Source organism: Staurois parvus, unplaced genomic scaffold (genome assembly GCF_062004578.1).
Source record: "Staurois parvus isolate SC_StPar_1 unplaced genomic scaffold, SC_StPar_1.0 ptg001451l, whole genome shotgun sequence".
NCBI classification, from domain to species: Eukaryota; Metazoa; Chordata; class Amphibia; order Anura; family Ranidae; genus Staurois; species Staurois parvus.
The window spans coordinates 1,678,694-1,694,547 of NW_028319247.1; the positions used below are offsets into that span (position 1 = coordinate 1,678,694).

Below are 15,854 nucleotides of genomic sequence, written 5' to 3' on the forward strand. Positions count from 1 at the left end.
TCTAATTTTACTATATATACTGTACCTAACCACCTTGACAAGAATGTTACACGTTTTATGTGATATTTTATCATGGATTGTAATATACAGTTGTCCTTTGGCACTTGCTATGTATTCAGGAATGAAGGGGCCAACTGGCCTTCCAACTGTCCCTATTAGGTCTTACAATGACTTTTCAATCATATGTGTGATTTCTGGTGGCTCATAAGTGGTTGAATTGCACAGAAAATTGCCACATGCGTGTGTCTGCCCTTCAGGCTACACGTGTCACACCCACCTGGGTCACAAACATATTCTGCTGGCTCTTTTTACCAAACTGCAGTCGGCTCAGAAGAGATGACCAAAGCTTCACTGGCTCTGAATTATCCGCCTGCATGTTTTATAATCTCTTCTCTTCATCAAGTGTCCTATGACACAGTTGAAAACCTACGTTCTTCTAGTATCTGTGACATTGTTACCCACACTATGGAGTTTTTAAGATTCCTTCATAATTGTAGCTATTACTGGCCCATGAGCTCATGCAGTAAATGTCTTAAAGGGTGGACGTTTAATTGACTGTATTCAGCCAAAGGGCAAACTTTCATACCCATTCTCTTTATTATGATAAACAATTTCCTGCCACAGTGAGCGTTCCTTTGCCCCGATGTAGTGGTGAGACTACTTCTCTATGGCTCTCAGCGCTCATAGTTATGATATAATAGCATTATTATCTCTTTTCCAGGAGCGGAGGCAGCCTTGTAATAGAAGGTGTTGGAGACCTCTCAGGAGGCTGCTGGAGAGACTGGAGAAAGATTTACCCGGGCTGTATAAATTGTCTTTCAGCATAACAGCGTTCATTGTAAAGTAACCAACAAGAAGTGAATTAACTATGGCTACGCAGTTACACTGGCAGGCTGAGAGTTATATAATATCTTCAAATGTCAGTGCGGAAATTATTCTTGATCTTTGGCCATGCGTTTGTACGGCTCTGGAAGAACACAGCCAGCTCCAGCAGCGAGACCAAGTAGTTATCACATCTCAGCCCGATGTATGCGAGGCGCCGCTGCACAGCACCAGACTGTCATTCACAGAACAACATGGGGCCTTGGGCCTGCCAATGTCTCCACAGCAAAGATGTTTTACAACTTAGGTACTTCCAGTCATATTCAGAGCTGGAATGACGGAAGCTTCCACCCTCCTTGTGTTAAAAGGGACACTCCATTTAAAGTTGCAAATGGACTCTTGTAGGAAGTGTAGTGAACACGGGCCTTCCGTTTTTCACCTAGGCACTGCTGCAGTGCTCCAGTCCATTTGTCTCCGTTTTACTGGTAATCATGGTACCAGTCTGAACGGGGGAGCTTCTTGTCTGCACTGATTAGTGATGACACTTTTATAGTTCTGCTGATTCTCAATTTTAGTTCACTGTCCTTTGACAGAAGAAACCAGACCTGACTTAAATTGGTGGGCAGTCAAACAGGTTGATGGTCTCACAAACTTGTCTGGCACACATGGTCAGATAATCGGATTACTTATTGTTCGTTTTTTGTTGCATTTCTTATATCGAAAATGAAGAGGTTACTAAAGTTACGAAAATTCTCGTACAACAAAACACAACTTTGGAATTGATGTCATGTATTGTATTGTAATGTATTCTTTGGTTTCTAAGCTTGTGTGGTCTTCATCATACGCGGTTATCATACGAGAAAAATCTTTGTGCTTGTTCCTGCGGATATTGTCGCATGAACTGTTGTGATCAGCCGTTGAAAGCTGTGTACTAACGATCAGATTATCTACGATCCCTCCGAAAGCGATTTTTGTCATCCAATTTTCTGATTGTGTGTATGGGGCAAAACATCTATGTCTTTGATAGAATTCTATCAGATTACTTGTTCCTGTCTGTGCCCTATAAATATGATATCTCCCTTCACTTCCTGTCCCAGAGAGTGAGAGGAAATCTCTACAAAGGGCCTGTCAACAAGCCTTTGTTTCATATGGATTTTTTTTCATTACATACAAGTCTATGAGAATGCAAAACCCACTTGAAGCAGGTCAACTGCAGGTCAGAGGCACCTGTCAGTGAATTCTGAAGCATCTCACACTGATGGTGAACAGATGCCAAGTCCAAGGCCCATCGACACTGGCTGTAATAGAAATCCTCCTTACACAGTCAACACCAGAACAGGTGTCCCCATTGGAAAATTACCCTCTAGTCCTGCTCTGGGGACAGCTGTAAAATACAAATTCTCCATCACTTTAAGTTCTGGTGACAGTGGTCATCAGATAACATAGAGAGGGTGACTCTACTTACCGTGGATGCAGACAATGATAAAAACTTGACAGGCATTTTAGGTATTTTCAGCTCTGGAAAAAAAATTTTGCTTTGGATACGCTTATCAGATGGGTCTATGGGTGATGAGTAATAATCGCAGGACAATTTTTGACCATCACAAGCAGCTGCTTTACATATTTTTTCATTTAGGATGGCATTGTTCTGACAGAATGAATTAATGATAACGATGGACTACTTCATTGGCTGAAAACCTGTAGTCCAGGGTCCGTTCTGGTGCCTAGTCTCAGAGATGTGTGTTTGTTGTGCGGCCCCCTTCGTGGAATTAGCAGTTGTAAATCTACGTCTTCCAGGCTCTATGAGCTCATGTCTGCTCAGATAGACACAGCCCGTTGAGAATTAAGTAGGTGTTGAAAATTAAGCGTTTATTTAAGATGGGTTTATTTAGCAGCAACAAACAGAACGTTGATTCCTGGGCCCCCGAGCTCTCTCTGTGGGCTGTCTGTGGCATGCCGCTCTCTGAACATGTAAAATGTGTGTTTGTTTTCATACGACTGGAATTATATGTGGCTCTGATGCTTCCAGTGAGACGTGCATTGTAGGTGCAGGTGAAGCTTCGGAAACTGTGATAAAAATTGGCCAGAAAGTAGTGCGTTTGGTTTATTGGACAACATGCAGTGACCCAGAACAACCAGTCAGAAATGATATTACACTGTGCTGATTGAACTGAAGTTAGGGGAAGTGACTGGAGGGTCTCTGTAGTATCTCTACTACTCAGACTGGACACAAGTAATACCATATTTTTAAAATATGTTTAAGTATGTAGCTCCAGGTATAGAGCTAAAGCAAAGTCTGTGTAACCCAGTCTCTGAAACCCATGGACTGTGCAACCCAGTCTCTGAAACCCATGCAATGAGTAGGACTCTGGAAGTGCTGAGGCTAACCTGGACCTTAGGTACTTGGCTCGGAATTGTGTTTTCCAGACCTTTGTGCATTGTGTTAGTTTGCCACAGAGAGCTCCATGAGTTATGGCTTAGCCTCTGGTGTGACCCATGACTCGCATGGATGGTTGGGCTGAAGCCCTGGAAATTACCTCATGGTTTGTACCATTGGGCATTCTCTTAAATTTCCCGCCCCGTAGTCTTATGGTTAGGGCTGAGGTAGCTGAGCACTGACATCACCTGCTGGAGCTCCGTGCTCTTTTTCCCACCATTCAGCATAGAGCAGGGGTCTCCAAACTTTTAAAATAAAGGGCCAGTTTTTTTTCCTTCAGAGTTTAGGGGGGCTGGATTTTGGCCGGTGGGGGTAGAAAATGTCCCCGGCAAAGCATCAGTGAGAATAAACATGGTCTTAGGCTTGGTGTTCAGTAGGAGGGAGTAGGTGCCCCATCATTGGTTTTGGTTGCCAGATAAAGGCTAGCAAAGGGCCACATCTGGCTTTCAGGCCACAGTTTGGAGACCATTGGCCTAAAGAAAACATTCTATTGCTGTTCCTGCTTGGAAGTGCTTCTTGGATAAACAGCTCTCAGGTATCATTACACTGGCAACCTACAGTGACTTGGTCACTCCTGGCCGTCTACAACGTTTTACAGAAATGGTTGCTTGGGTTTGTGAGTAAGTCACTTTGCAACTAATTCTTTTTTGTGGTGTAACACATCTTTTCAAAGACATACAGAGGACAGAAGACCTCACTGCTCCTTCATCTCAGCCCATGCTCCTCAATTGTTACTAGGGATGCACCCTATGGGAAACGGCGTTTCCGTTTACAAATTTTTTGCTATATGAAAAGTCCCACAGAACTCACATACCTTTTGAATGGGCTGCCCTGGTAAGACGTAGAACATTTTACATCTATTTAAAATGATGGATCTTAGGATAGTGGAATATAAAAAAAGCCCATAGTTGACAGGGCAGCTGACTAAAACCTTACCACCCCCATGCCTATCACCCCATTAGGGAATTCAGACACTGCTCCTCGGCTATGAGAGGTGAAGCAACTGGCTCTAAGATATGATCTCATGTGTTGTTTTTTTTGTTTTTGTTTTAGATGGAGCTCTTATCCACTGAGCATTTTGCCACCTCACAGTTTTAGGACTTGTCCTCTTCCTACCACAAGTACTTCATTCTGGAAAATGGAACTTAGAATAAAATTCTAAGTCCCGTTTTCATAATGGAACTTATTGTGGAATATGTTTCCTCTTTTGTTAACAAATTTTTGTATGGTGGGACTTAGAATATTCTATTCTTTTCTGTTTTGTATGTTGGGACTTAGAATATTTTCCTCTGTTTTGGATGGTGGGACTTAGAATATTTTGCTGTTTTGGATGGTGGGACTTAGAATATTTTCCTGTTTTGGGTGGTGGGACTTAGAATATTTTCCTCTGTGTTGGATGGTGGGACTTAGAATATTTTCCTGTGTTGGATGGTGGGACATAGAATATTTTCCTGTTTTGGATGGTGGGACTTAGAATATTTTCCTCTGTGTTGGATGGTGGGACTTAGAATATTTTCCTGTTTTGGATGATGGGACATAGAATATTTTCCTGTTTTGGGCGGTGGGACTTAGAATATTTTCCTCTGTGTTGGATGATGGGACTTAGAATATTCTATTCTTTTCTGTTTTGTATGGTGGGACTTAGAATATTCTATTCTTTTCTGTTTTGTATGTTGGGACTTAGAATATTTTCCTCTGTTTTGGATGGTGGGACTTAGAATATTTTCCTGTTTTGGATGGTGGGACTTAGAATATTTTCCTGTTTTGGGTGGTGGGACTTAGAATATTTTCCTGTTTTGGGTGGTGGGACTTAGAATATTTTCCTCTGTGTTGGATGGTGGGACTTAGAATATTTTCCTGTTTTGGATGGTGGGACTTAGAATATTTTCCTGTTTTGGGTGGTGGGACTTAGAATATTTTCCTGTTTTGGATGGTGGGACTTAGAATATTTTCCTCTGTGTTGGATGGTGGGACTTAGAATATTTTCCTGTGTTGGATGATGGGACATAGAATATTTTCCTGTTTTGGATGGTGGGACTTAGAATATTTTCCTGTGTTGGATGATGGGACATAGAATATTTTCCTGTTTTGGGCGGTGGGACTTAGAATATTTTCCTCTGTGTTGGATGATGGGACTTAGAATATTCTATTCTTTTCTGTTTTGGGTGGTGGGACTTAGAATATTTTTCCTCTTTTTTGAATGGTTGGATTTAGGAGAATGGCATTGAGAAAAAAAACCCCCCAAACTGTTAACTTGACTAAAACCATATTGCCCCCCCAGGCCTGTCGCCTCAGTATGGTGATTGGACCTTGATCCTGGGCTATGAGAGGTGAAGCAGCCTGCTCTTGGATTCAATCTCTGTTTTATTTCTTTAATCAGACAGAGCTTTTATCCACTGAGCTACTGCCACCTCTCAGTCCTAGACTTTCTCCTCCTCCTACTTCACATGTTATTTTGTTTTCTTATTTTGACTGTTTTCAGGAAATATTTCTTTTATTTTGGCTGCTGGGGCTTAGAAGATTTTTCTTTAATTCTATTCAACTGGTAAGACTTAGATTATTTTATCACTATTTTGGACAATGTGACTTGGAATATTTTTCCTTTATTTTGGCTAGAGCCCAATGCATAGGAAATAGTCAAGCAGTTTTTTTTTCTCATATTCCTATCATCTTTCCTGATGGTGTAGGTAGAAGGTGCATGGGTCTGGTGTCTACCAATTGTGCTGGAGATGTGTGTTCAAATCCCAGTGCTGGTAGTTAATTATATCCTTTGTTTTGGGCCAAGCCTGATATATGACTGATACCTGCCTGATATATGACAATGAACACCTTGGAATCTGAGTGCAGGTGATGGCTCAGACAGTAAGGACTCAGCCTGGTCTGTGGGAGACATGAGTTCAAATCCCTATGATGGTGGATGTCCCAGGTGCTGTGCAATGCCTGAACCCCCTGTTGGTGGAACAGGGTAGTGTGGAATGTTTCAGGCTCACTACCTTGTCCTTGCCCCTGGGGGGGGTTCAGGTGCTGTGCAGTACCTGGGTGTGTATATATGGATATGGTGAGGTCAAGAAATATTTAAAAAAAAAAACACAAAAATTTTTCCAAGTACCTGCTTTTTGAATGGGCTGCCCCGGTAAGACAGCCCATTGTATTTATATATGTTGCAGTGATGTCACAGACTGTGGACTGAAGAGGGGGGTGTCCACAACCTAATGTGATGCCCACACATGTTACAGGCCTGTGGGGGCCTGGGACTGGAGCAGACTGGTGGGTTGTCCATGGCCTCCAAGCTTTCACTCAGGGATTTGAGCTCGAGTCTACTGTGTTTCACAGATTTGCCCCCGGGGTCTGCAGCACTTTTCATGGTTTCACACTTGGAGTCTACAGTGCTTTGTGAATATGCATTGTGGGTCTTCAGTGCTTTCATGGAACTGCACTTGGGGTCTACAGCACTCATGTGGATTTGTGCTTGAGTCTACTGTGTGTCACAGATTTGCCCCCCGGGGTCTGCAGCACTTTTCATGGTTTCACACTTGGCGTCTACAGTGCTTTGTGAACACACATTGTGGGTTTTCAGCGCTCTCTTGGAATTGCACTCGGGGTCTACAGCGCTTGTGTGGATTTGAACCGGAGTCTACAGCGCCCTGGTCAACACTCTTATCCACTGAGCTACTCACCTCTGCTCAATCACTGAGGTGTTCATTCTCCTATTTCAGGAATTAAAGTTGCCACAAATTCAAGAAGATTAAACCAAGCATTGAACCAGCAACTTCACATTCTCTGGAGGGTCAGAGACAGACTGCTAAACCCCTGAGCCAGCTGGGCCTTGGAGAAACAGGCAAATCAATGAAGACTTAGTCTCTTAGACTACAACTTCAAATAGAAAAAACAGGATTCAAACCTGCAACATCATAATCTCTGTTGTTCCACTGGCTGGCTGCTAAACCATTGAGCCAGAGAAGAGTTCTGACTTCCGGCTTAGCAGCCAGCCCTTTGCATGTTAATATAAAGTAATGCAACCTTCATAAATAAAATGAATCAAAAACTAGGTGGGTGAAAAATAGTGATAGTTATATCTTCCTATTTGGGCGCAGACGTTTAGCAGTCAGCCCCTTGAATAATGAGTTCGAAAAAAACCCCACAAACTGATGACACGGGATTTGGTTTATCTGATACCTGTCCATAATTACATTGTCCCTTTAGATTGTAAGCTCCACGAGCCGGGCCCTCCTATTCCTTCTGTACTGAAATGTATTGTAATTGTACTGTCTCACTTATATTGTAAAGCTCTGCGCAAACTGTTGGCGCCATAAATCCTGTATAACAATAATAATAATTCTGCAGACCAGGGTTTGCATATCATTGGTTTGGTGTCATTGTTGATGGAGTTTCAGCATAGATCTCATCCCCTGAACTATTCACCTCAGTCACTCCTGTATGATCAGTCTTTCCACCGCAGATTCTAAACCATACTGTGGGCTGAAGTACCATAATCAACCCAAGGCACGGAGATTTGAACCCAGGTCTCCAAAACTTCAGGAAAGACAGTTCCTTCCAAAACTCCTCTGAGCCACCTCACAATTACATACTTATTAGAAGATCTGTGGATATCTATTGGCTAGATAGTAGATAGTAGAGTGGAGATAATAATGCTCCATCTTTGCATTATGGAATGATGCCGCCTATGCACACATTAACCAAAAAAAGGGACGGGACCATGTTTTTAGTGAGCTGCCAGTTTATTGCAATTGAATGGACTTCTTCAACACACGATAACATATAGTGTGGATAGATAGATAGATATGGGAGGGATAGATAGATAGATAGATAGATAGATAGATAGATATGGGAGAGATAGATAGATAGATAGATAGATAGATAGATAGATAGATAGATATGGGATAGATAGATAGATATGGGAGGGAGGGATAGATAGATAGATATGGGAGGGAGGGATAGATAGATAGATAGATAGATAGATAGATATGGGAGAGATAGATAGATATGGGAGAGATAGATAGATAGATAGATAGATATGGGAGAGATAGATAGATATGGGAGGGATAGATAGATATGGGAGGGATAGATAGATATGGGAGAGATAGATAGATAGATAGATAGATAGATATGGGAGGGAGAGATAGATAGATAGATATGGGAGGGAGAGATAGATAGATAGATAGATAGATATGGGATAGATAGATAGATAGATAGATAGATAGATAGATAGATATGGGAGGGATAGATAGATAGATAGATAGATAGATAGATATGGGAGGGATAGATAGATAGATAGATAGATAGATATGGGAGGGATAGATAGATATGGGAGGGATAGATAGATAGATAGATAGATATGGGAGGGAGAGATAGATAGATAGATAGATATGGGAGGGAGAGATAGATAGATAGATATGGGAGGGATAGATAGATAGATAGCATTTTTATATATATAAATAGTTTGCTTTAGAAACAAGAGCTCCAAACATAGTTCTGAAGAGAATGGCTCCTAAGATTGACATTCAGCTGTAGTAGTCTCTGCCGACGACCATAAGTTCATAATAACAGCTCCCACCCCTACAAAGCTGCTCTTTATTCATTGGCAGATTCCAACATGCTACCTGTTGCTGCATATTTCTGCTAAGTAGGAGCATTCATCCTGTCCTTACGTCAGCTGCCATCAAACACAGGAGTGTTTCAATAGCAACCATTATACGGAGGATGCTGCCTGTAATGACCTGCGAGATCCCCCCCCTTCCCCACTTAAGAGTACACTCCAGGCAGGTGTCCAGGCCTCTCCCTATAAGTTGGGAATCCCACTCCTGCCCTTAGGAGACGGTTCCTGAACTCCGATTTAAGACAAGCGTCAGGACCCCGCTCCAGGTCTCTCAGAGATTGAATTGATTTCAATGAGTATAACGTTTTCTGTTTCAATCTCTTTCTTTGGCTCTTTTCTGAACTGAACTTTTAGTTAAATATGACAGGCATTCCCATTAATATTTTATAACAAGATGTATGAATAGTATCGTGTAGATAGTTCTAAATATTTTCATAATGTGCATTAAAAAAAAAAAAGCTACAAAACCTCTTGTAAACAGTGTTTGGAAACAGAAAATATCCACACATACCTATTCTAATAGTCACGCGTGTCACTTTGGTTTTACGGTGTGTATGCAGCAGTATATAACCTTTCGATATAATTGGTAGGTAGGTGTATGTGATTGTGCTTGGGTACGTTGGATTGGGTATTATCTTTATGTTGCACTGCTTTATACAACACAGAGTTTATTATTGTAAAGCCAAATCTCTTCCCTTTCTCTTGGAACACTTTCTGCAAGATTATAGCGACGATACCGGCCTATTGAAATACCTGTAGAACAGAGGCAGGTAAGGACATACAAGAATGCTCACTAAAATACATACAGCGTGTTTCTCTATATGTCCTGTATACATTTACACGCACACTGTAGGTATTTTTGCACAACACTGGAGTTCTACTGCAAACATACACCGAGTGTCTCAACAATGGTGTCCCTTCAGGCTCCCCAGGGTTGCCACGAGCACAAGACCCATATTGCCCTGGATGGATGAGAGGACTCTGTGCTAATGGGGAGACTTTTGACCTGCGGGGAAAGGATGGGGGGTTCTGGTGTGATGGGGGGACCTCTGATGTGACATTCATTTCTACAAAGTGGCTGTGTTATTTGTCCCAGGCTTAGATTTCCTGTTGATATCATTTAGGTTTTTTTTTTACACTGGCGTGCCTCAAGATTTTGCATAATTTTAAAGTGTGACTAAAAAAAGTTTGAGAATGTCATATAACACATAGTGTGTAACTCCAGATGTGACCAAATACTTGCCTGATTTCACCCCTTGGCGCTGGTACCATCCGACCTTTAAGGGCAGTGCAGGGTTTATGATCATGTGACCACCATGATTGGCTGTCACAGCAGTCACATGATCAGTAGAGATCAGGAGCGTTCCATTAGCCTCTGGTAACTGCTGTGAGCGCATGCGTCCTCGTGTTCTCGCCTTAGTTCGGGTTCTATTTAAGTACACATATATGCGGCCTCTCAGTGTTAGGGCCCTCCCGCCGAGAGACCACATATATCTGTACGCCCAGCACCAAGGGGTTAAATAAAGGGAAACAGTTAAGGTTCTGAAAATGTATTTGTAATTTAAATGTAGATTGTGACAAATGCATACTCACACTTTAGCAGACACAATCCATAGTCTTGCTGGCATTGCCTAAAGTAATTATGCGTTTGTCACAACCTACATTTAATAAAAACAGATTCCACTCCGTGTGAAAGGGTAGGCCCCTTATACATGGGGCAGAATCTGTTCTCTGATCCCCCACTGAGCAGAGTGGAGCGGCTGGATGATCGGTCCCTGTCCCCGTCACATATGCAGTGTGGACACGGACACAGCCCGCTTCCCTCTATGGGCAGTCTGATGTAAATGGACCGGCTGTCTTTGTACATGTGACTGCCCTCCGATCTGGCTTGACTGAGGGGAACAGATCCCCTTCCGTTTGTTTTTGCCAGATTAGAAGTAGTTGGGTATAAACAGATACAAGTTTGTTCACATCCGACTGCCCATAGATGGGGATGGAGGGTCCGATCATGTCTGCCAGAAAAATATAGCAGTAACCCACAGCAGCCATTGTTCTGTCAGGATGTGCTGCTGAAATGTCACTGCTATGGGCTGCTGCATTCATTGCCCTCACTGGTTGTCTGATGCTAGGAGATGGGACCTGCATGGTCCTGGAAGACGTGTAGCTTGCAGTCACCCGTGCTATGACCGTGTGGATGTGATGCATGGAGGGTGCAGACAGTAAGATTAGTATGTGGTGTCTGTGGACGGTGAGCTCTCCCTGACTCACGCTGTGTCGATGGTGTAGTCTTAGCAGGCACCTGTTCAGGAGTAGACAGGGAATGTGGGGGGGTACATCTAGTCCTGCTGATCTCATACAGCCACTTGTCAGTAGTCTGATTCCAGTGGAATGTTCACCTGTTTGGGGCAGATCCTGCGTGTTGGGACCTGCGTCAGGCTAGAGCTGCGCAGGCATGTGCTGAGCTGTACAGTATTGTGAATTGTCTTCCCCGGGGCTATGTTAAAGCATATAGCATGGCAAAGAATGCGGTTGTGTTAATAGCAGGCAGCAAGCTAGTCGTGTGCTTGGAACGGAGTGGAGCCATGTGTGGGAAGGTGCGTGCCCCGGGGGCGGCTCGGCTCATGCACCTGCTTGTTGAGCTCTGATCCTTGTTCCTACCTGTCTATTGTGCAAGGCTCAGCTATGCTTACACCTCTCACTTCACACAATGAGGGACATTGATAGTCATCTTTATGGAGAATGCTCCATTGTTGTAGCAGCGTGATTAACTCCTGCATCACCCTAAATATGGACGCTGCTGAACCTGTGCATGACTGTACATCCTTTCCCTCTGTGCTGATAATCTTGCTTTAGCAGTGGCTGGGTTGGTGTAACAAGTGTAAACGGGCAATGCAGCCGTCAGTATCCTGATTCCCCCATTACATACATGTGCAGCGTAAGAGAGTAGCACGGGCAACACATTTCTATCATTTGTAGACTTAACATGAGGCCTGTAAAGTAAAATCAGTCTGTATATGCAGTAAAGTATGCTTGTTATACTCACTGTGCAATCTAAGGGGTTAATCCTCTGCATTGTGTAAAAAGGCTGTTTGATCCTGTCTTCTCTGATCCTCCCCTTCGTCCAGTGTCTTATCTCCTGATAAGTGGAGTCACTCTGCACATGCTCAGTTTGGTGTGCAGTGCTAAAGAGGTTTTTTTTTTCTTTGGGAGAGTACATGTGATCAGCACAGGGCCAATCAGCACTGTCCAGACAGAGGTCAGGGGTCCTGCATCTTCTTAGAGCAGAAAGAAAACTCCTCCTACAAGCTTTAACCAGTGCTCTGCTGGACACTGATAGACGTTACAGAGCTGCTATATATACTGCTGATGAGAAAATGTATTTAGCAGTTTATATTTACTAAACTAATTGCATTTCCATGTTCTGTGTATTTTGGGGGGGACCGGATATACTGAATGTGGAGTCCATGGAGAGTGGATATAGTGAATGTGGGGTCTGGGCAGAGGTGATATAGTGAATGTGGGGTCCGTGGAGAGCGGATATAGTGAATGCGGGGTCCGAGGACAGCAGATATAGTGAATGCGGGGTCCGGGGAGAGCGGATATAGTGAATGCGGGGTCCGAGGAGAGCGGATATAGTGGATGCGGGGTCCGGGGAGAGCGGATATAGTGGATGCGGGGTCCGGGGAGAGCGGATATAGTGAATGCGGGGTCCGGGGAGAGCGGATATAGTGAATGCGGGGTCCGGGGAGACCGGATATAGTGAATGCGGGGTCCGGGGACAGCGGATATAGTGAATGCGGGGTCCGGGGAGAGCGGATATAGTGAATGCGGGGTCTCGGGAGAGCGGATATAGTGAATGCGGGGTCCGAGGAGAGCGGATATAGTGGATGCGGGGTCCGGGGAGACCGGATATAGTGAATGCGGGGTCCGGGGAGACCGGATATAGTGAATGCGGGGTCCGGGGAGAGCGGATATAGTGAATGCGGGGTCCGGGGAGAGCGGATATAGTGAATGCGGGGTCTCGGGGAGAGCGGATATAGTGGATGCGGGGTTCGGGGAGAGCGGATATAGTGAATGCGGGGTCCGGGGAGACCGGATATAGTGAATGCGGGGTCCGGGGAGAGCGGATATAGTGAATGCGGGGTCCGGGGAGAGCGGATATAGTGAATGCGGGGTCCGGGGAGAGCGGATATAGTGAATGCGGGGTCTCGGGAGAGCGGATATAGTGAATGCGGGGTCCGGGGAGAGCGGATATAGTGGATGCGGGGTTCGGGGAGAGCGGATATAGTGGATGCGGGGTCCGGGGAGACCGGATATAGTGAATGCGGGGTCCGGGGAGACCGGATATAGTGAATGCGGGGTCCGGGGAGAGCGGATATAGTGAATGCGGGGTCCGGGGAGAGCGGATATAGTGAATGCGGGGTCCGGGGAGAGCGGATATAGTGAATGCGGGGTCTCGGGAGAGCGGATATAGTGAATGCGGGGTCCGGGGAGAGCGGATATAGTGGATGCGGGGTCCGGGGAGAGCGGATATAGTGGATGCGGGGTCCGGGGAGAGCGGATATAGTGAATGCGGGGTCCGAGGACAGTGGATATAGTGGATGCGGGGTCCGGGGAGAGCGGATATAGTGAATGCGGGGTCCGGGGACAGTGGATATAGTGGATGCGGGGTCCGGGGAGAGCGGATGCGGGGTCCGGGGAGAGCGGATATAGCGGATGCGGGGTCCGGGGAGAGCGGATATAGCGAATGCGGGATCCAGGGACAGTGGATATAGTGAATGCGGGGTCCAGGGACAGTGGATACAGTGAATGCGGGGTCCAGGGACAGTGGATAAAGTGGATGCGGGGTCCTGGGATAGTGGATATAGTGAATGCGGGGTCCGAGGAGAGCGGATATAGTGGATGCGGGGTCCGGGGAGAGCGGATATAGTGGATGCGGGGTCCGGGGAGACCGGATATAGTGAATGCGGGGTCCGGGGAGAGCGGATATAGTGAATGCGGGGTCCGGGGAGAGCGGATATAGTGAATGCGGGGTCTCGGGAGAGCGGATATAGTGAATGCGGGGTCCGGGGAGAGCGGATATAGTGGATGCGGGGTTCGGGGAGAGCGGATATAGTGGATGCGGGGTCCGGGGAGACCGGATATAGTGAATGCGGGGTCCGGGGAGACCGGATATAGTGAATGCGGGGTCCGGGGAGAGCGGATATAGTGAATGCGGGGTCCGGGGAGAGCGGATATAGTGAATGCGGGGTCCGGGGAGAGCGGATATAGTGAATGCGGGGTCTCGGGAGAGCGGATATAGTGAATGCGGGGTCCGGGGAGAGCGGATATAGTGGATGCGGGGTCCGGGGAGAGCGGATATAGTGGATGCGGGGTCCAGGGAGAGCGGATATAGTGGATGCGGGGTCCAGGGAGAGCGGATATAGTGAATGCGGGGTCCGAGGACAGTGGATATAGTGGATGCGGGGTCCGGGGAGAGCGGATATAGTGAATGCGGGGTCCGGGGACAGTGGATATAGTGGATGCGGGGTCCGGGGAGAGCGGATGCGGGGTCCGGGGAGAGCGGATATAGCGGATGCGGGGTCCGGGGAGAGCGGATATAGCGAATGCGGGATCCAGGGACAGTGGATATAGCGAATGCGGGGTCCAGGGACAGTGGATACAGTGAATGCGGGGTCCAGGGACAGTGGATAAAGTGGATGCGGGGTCCAGGGATAGTGGATATAGTGAATGCGGGGTCCGAGGAGAGCGGATATAGTGGATGCGGGGTCCGGGGAGAGCGGATATAGTGGATGCGGGGTCCGGGGAGACCGGATATAGTGAATGCGGGGTCCGGGGAGAGCGGATATAGTGAATGCGGGGTCCGGGGAGAGCGGATATAGTGAATGCGGGGTCCGGGGAGAGCGGATATAGTGAATGCGGGGTCTCGGGAGAGCGGATATAGTGAATGCGGGGTCCGGGGAGAGCGGATATAGTGGATGCGGGGTCTCGGGAGAGCGGATATAGTGAATGCGGGGTCCGAGGAGAGCGGATATAGTGGATGCGGGGTTCGGGGAGAGCGGATATAGTGGATGCGGGGTCCGGGGAGACCGGATATAGTGAATGCGGGGTCCGGGGAGACCGGATATAGTGAATGCGGGGTCCGGGGAGAGCGGATATAGTGAATGCGGGGTCCGGGGAGAGCGGATATAGTGAATGCGGGGTCTCGGGAGAGCGGATATAGTGGATGCGGGGTCCGGGGAGAGCGGATATAGTGGATGCGGGGTCCGGGGAGAGCAGATATAGTGGATGCGGGGTCCGGGGAGAGCAGATATAGTGGATGCGGGGTCCGGGGAGAGCAGATATAGTGGATGCGGGGTCCAGGGAGAGCGGATATAGTGGATGCGGGGTCCAGGGAGAGCGGATATAGTGAATGCGGGGTCCGAGGACAGTGGATATAGTGGATGCGGGGTCCGGGGAGAGCGGATATAGTGAATGCGGGGTCCGGGGACAGTGGATATAGTGGATGCGGGGTCCGGGGAGAGCGGATGCGGGGTCCGGGGAGAGCGGATATAGCGGATGCGGGGTCCGGGGAGAGCGGATATAGCGAATGCGGGGTCCAGGGACAGTGGATACAGTGAATGCGGGGTCCAGGGACAGTGGATAAAGTGGATGCGGGGTCCAGGGATAGTGGATATAGTGGATGCGGGGTCCGGGGACAGCGGATATAGTGAATGCGGGGTCCAGGGACAGTGGATATAGTGGATGCGGGGTCCAGGGATAGTGGATATAGTGGATGCGGGGTCCAGGGATAGTGGATATAGTGGATGCGGGGTCCGGGGTTTAGTAACACTTTAATGTCCAGAAAATATAGATAGCACCTAAAAACGGTCTATTATGGGGACATTTGTACTAAACCTCATGGATGTAAGATTAGACTTCAGAGACGTAAGTAGAAGGAAATATTGGGTGGTCTGAGGTGGAGCATTTCCTGTTCTA

The 15,854-nt window shown here is 46.7% G+C and overlaps 1 protein-coding gene across 1 annotated transcript in view; it reads left to right on the forward strand.

Annotated features, from left to right (window-relative positions):
• The window catches only part of LOC149435916 (uncharacterized), a 256,377-nt gene that overhangs the window by 189,081 nt on the left and 51,442 nt on the right, over positions 1 to 15,854 (forward strand). The window lies entirely within an intron of this gene.